At 27.2% G+C, this 5,056-nt stretch overlaps 1 long non-coding RNA gene across 1 annotated transcript; it reads left to right on the top strand.

The window, feature by feature from the left end:
- Positions 1-680: 680 nt before the first annotated feature.
- LOC149136543 (uncharacterized) lies at positions 681-931 on the top strand. Its single transcript, XR_016241051.1, has 2 exons — positions 681-813; positions 851-931. It is a non-coding gene; the product is annotated as an uncharacterized LOC149136543 (long non-coding RNA).
- The last annotated feature ends 4,125 nt before the right edge of the window (positions 932-5,056 follow it).

Raw genomic sequence — 5,056 nt, 5'->3', positions numbered from 1 at the left:
TATTGAAGTGTAATTCATTACAAGTTTTATGTGTAGGTAATCAGGCAAGTCTACCCATTCCATGGAAGAACTGTATGAATTTCTATAAGTATACTGACCCACACACGTGCACACGCACACACACACATCACAAACTCAGGGAATGTTTTAAAATATCAAAGATTAAGGCAATATCTGCTTACAAATGTGCTTTGTGATTTAGTTGGTATGAAATCGTTCATGTATTGAAAAATAACTTGAAACTTTTCAATAAGTCCCTTATTCTGTCTGATAAAAATAAATCTGAGAATTTAAAACAATTCTATGAATAAATAAAATAATGGCAAATTCCCATTATTAGCACACATGTTCATTTGTTAAGAAATAATTCTCACTGGAAGTGCTGAGAGAAGTTAGTCTTAAGGAAAGGCACAACAGTTGAAGGCAAGCTAGAAGAGAATGAAGACTAACTACTTCATAACTAAGTGTTAATGTTGAACTAAGTATAGCCTTATATGAAATAAAGGCTGTTGTTGCAAAAATCAGAGTGAGGGAAGAATGACAGATACTTTAGCTTCTTTGTAAAATGCTATTAATTCAAAGAGGAAGACCAAACTCTACAAAGAAAGAGGTATATACTTTTAAAAAAGTCAATGTTTTAAAAGGGAAGAGATAACAAAACAATATTTATTTCCTGAATTAATAGATTTAAAGATAAAAGACCCTCTTCTTTGGAGCTAATTTATTATATTCAAATAAAATGGAGTCAGTGTTGCTGCAAACAGTAGGTCAAATGTTTATAGCACATTCACATTGGGCTTTCATCATTTGGCAGTCAGTTACTACAAATATTATCTGTGGTAAAGCTTAGCACAGAAATCTAACAAGAGAGAAACCTATGACATGGGCCTTTTTTGAGTGCCTACCATGTTTACCAAAATGACAAAAATAATCTCCAAAACATAAAGGAGATAAAAATACTAATTATTTTAAGTAGAGAGAAATATCAGTCAAAATGAACAACTTTTAACTTAGAGTGGATAGCACAGTCAAATGGAAAGAAGTTACTGCTTGGCATAAAGGAGTTAATTCAACATGTTAATTACCAGTCCTGGAACTCAACTAACTAGGTTTGGGACAAAGGGACTCATTATATATACATATTTAATTTTTTTCTTTTGTTTTGTAATTTTTCAATGCATTGAATATTTTATAAGAAAGGGGGATAAAAATTCCAGTTCACTGATTGTAGTTAATTGGTTTTTTTATACAAATATAAAAGGGAACTTTTGTTCATTTTTTTTTTGTTTTTGCTGTAAAAATGTAAAAAATATAACAATATTTTATGGAATTAAAAAAAAGGCAACTGTCCAGATGAATTAAAAGACAGTTCTAAGGCAGTGGAAGATATATATAAATATATAAAACACTAATCTCAGAATGAGATTTATGAGGAGAAATAAAAGTGGGGCTTTGGCTTAGATATGTTTCAACAGGGATTCTTCAAGGTTACATTTCATCAGTGCGGAGGTGAGCATAATTACAAAAGTCACCATTTGAAGTAAGGTTCAAGTAGATTGACAACAACAGAATCACTAAAGCAGTTAGTTATACATTGTTATTTTTTCTCATTTTTTTTATTTATTTATTTTTTTCATGTGTAAAAAATTTCATTACAAAAATATGTTGCACAGACTCTCGCTTCCTCTACAGAGGAAAGAAACCTCTTTATAATACAGCAGTCCTTAGTCAAGTCTGTGAGTTCTATGTAATTGTAAGAAGAGGAAAAAAATCCACACACACAATTGCCACCACAAATTATAAAGAAAAAAAAAATAATAATAATGAAGGTGGAAGTGTAGAATTTTAATGTGAGCTGTGACAAACTTGATAATTACATATGTCTATCTGCATTCATAAAAGCACATAGGTTTCCTTTTAATATATAGGTGTAGTGAAAAAGTATACATGTTGAATAAGTACTCCAGAGAAGATGGAGAAATTTTATTTTACAACCACCCACCATGTTATATATGTTTATGGGTGTGCGTATCCTATGTGTGTATCTTATATAAATGTATTTGTTCTATAGAAATTTAAACCCATTTCAAGAGTTCACAGCATATAGTTAACTTTTTCTAAAAAATTTTTTTTTCATATTTTCAAATCTTAAGACATTGTTCTTTCTAGTAATTTAATTCTTTCTAAGAGTAAAAGTTGTGAAAGAAAACATTCTTCTGTTGTGCTGTTAAGTTTTTCATTCTGCAACTTATCTATGGCACTATATGTTGTCTAAATGACAGCAAAATGGACATTCTGGAATGTTTCTTTCTTCATAAGGGCAGATTCAGTAACAAATAACTATAAAATAGTTGGAGACAGTTGATTTTTCTTCGTACGAAAATAAAGTAGTTTTTTGTGTTTTTTAGTACTTTTTTATTATTAAAATCTTAACTTCAACTTTTCAGAGCAATGGCTTCTTTGTGGAATTCTTTTTTCTTTTAATTTTTTTCTTTATATACAAGTATATATATATTTTTTTTTTCAATTTTTGGATACAATTATATATATATATATATATATATATATATATATATATATATATATATATATATGCCACCTCTTTTTAAATTTTTTTCTTCAAATTTTCAATTTTTTTTTGAGGCATATGGCATTTGATGGGGCGGGGGAAATGGGGGTAAGTGGGTTTTATGTGTGTTTTGAAGTGTGATATTTTGTTCAGGGTCAATTCTGTAATACCTATTAGAAAAAGTTTCAATTCTCATTAATGGAATTTATTTTATATTCATTGTTATCTTAAATTTTAATTTAATGATGGATATGAATTATAGATATACTGAATAAAATTAATTAGATGTTTCAGAAGTGATAGGAGTGTTAAATTTGGGAGGAAATAGTAAATGTTTAAAACAAAACAAGATAAAAAAAAACAAAACAAAGAATTTCATCTTAACTGTGAAAAGTAAGATGACTACATAATAATTTTTTTCTTAAAGAAGTTGATTAATGATATATAGCAACAAGAGCATAGATAGATATTCTGAGTAAAAAATAGATAATTATTAGCAATGATTTGTCTAATTAAAAATATATACATGTATGTGAAAGAAATGACCAGTTCCTAATATGCAAATATATCTTTGAACATGCTCATGATGTTGTCCTGTGGTTGTTGTTCTTAACTTTTTATCACTTTTCACAGTTTGACTTCTACTGTTAGTTAAAAATATAATAGAGTGTATAATAGCTTCATTAGAAAAAATACACAAAGAATCATTTCAGGTTTCATGAAAGAAACAGCACCAGAAATTTTATATAAAAATACTGGAGATATGAGATTCATCTAGGTAATTTTTTATATATATATAAAAAAGGTTGCAATTTAAAAGGTTGAAGAAATTTATCAACTAGGTTAATTAATAATTGCTTGCAATGCTGTGAAATAAGCATTGCTTAATCTCAAGGTAAATTTCAAAAACAATGCATCTCGAGAATTTTCAGTAAGAAGACATAGCAAAATTACTTGAGGCAGTTAATGTTGATGATTAAGTACTAAAGCATTTAATGTTTATTAAATAAATAATAAAAAAAATTGCCACTTGATCAAAAATATATATATATATTTGAAAGGATATGAAGATAAATTGATCCTGGCAAAATCTGTAAATTAACATATAGGTAAAAAAAAAAAATCATAGAAAACTCAACAAACCATGCTGAGTAAAGAACAAACTGTGTACTAAACAACACTGTCAAGGTTGTCATGGGTTAAATAACACCCGCCACCTGAAGACCTATTGTAGATTAAGAATTTTAAATAATTTGGCCATGTAGGATTAAATACCAATTAGTTTGTTGAGAGTAGTTGAACAATGATTCTAAAGATATAATAATTACATTGTTCAATGATATATAAGAAAAACTTCAGATCTTAATGTTATAACTGATAAAGTCTATAGTTAATCCTTTATTACATTTATTTTTACCGACTTCTTAGTATCTTGTTGGTTTTTAAGCTAATGCAGTCTGACCCTGCAATTAGTTGAAATATCCTTCACATGACATTTATTGCTTTCATCTCTATAATAAATAATTAAAATGTGCGTGAAAGTCTATATACAAGACATATATGCCTTGGGAAAAATGAAAAGCTTATATATATATATATATATATACATACATGCATATATATATACATACATGCATATATATATACATACATGCATACATACATACGTACATACATACATACATATATATATATATATATATATATGTAGAAGCTTTAGATAATGAGATACAATTGTTTAACCCTAACCACCCATCATGTTTTCCTTCCACACAGTAGAAGAGTCGAGAGCAACATAGCACTAAATGATAACTGCCTAGAAATCATATATAAAATAATAATCTTTATATTTTTGTATGCTTTTTTTTCATACTTTGGTAAAAAATTAAAAAATTAGAATACATTTTTACATTTTAGTATAAAATGTGAGAGCTATGCATGTAAATGCTATGTATGCTTACACGTATATATATGCGTATATTCACATACATGCAGTTACATACATAGGTGTATTTATATATGCACATACACTTATTCCTATGTTTTTAAAAGTTTCTTTTTATTTATTTTTAGAATTTTTTAAACTTTTTGTTGACGTTTTAAATTTCAGTATAGAAGTTTTATTAATCCATTATAAGAAATTCAGAAAAGCCTACAGAGATTTTAAAAAGAGTGACTAAATTCAAATATTTGCTCATAGTGATATTCTGCCTAAAGATTCAACATTACTTATGATATAAACTAACACTAACCGATATGGTTTTCTTTTTTTACTTTGAAAGATGGTGCATGGAAAGATAATTTGAGGAACTGAAACAATAGTATATACATGCCTAATATTTGATATATATTCAACTACAAATGACATATGTCTGTAAGGAATAGGAAGACTGGTTTATATATATATATATATATATGTATATATATATATATATATATATATATATATATATATATGATTTGGTTTCATTAAATGCTGTTTTAGTG

The sequence above is a fragment of the Octopus bimaculoides genome, chromosome 3 (assembly GCF_046866305.1).
Source record: "Octopus bimaculoides isolate indiv1 chromosome 3, ASM4686630v1, whole genome shotgun sequence".
Lineage (NCBI taxonomy): Eukaryota > Metazoa > Mollusca > Cephalopoda > Octopoda > Octopodidae > Octopus > Octopus bimaculoides.
The sequence above is the reverse complement of the archived record's forward strand: the minus strand, read 5'-3'. Positions and strand labels throughout refer to the sequence as shown.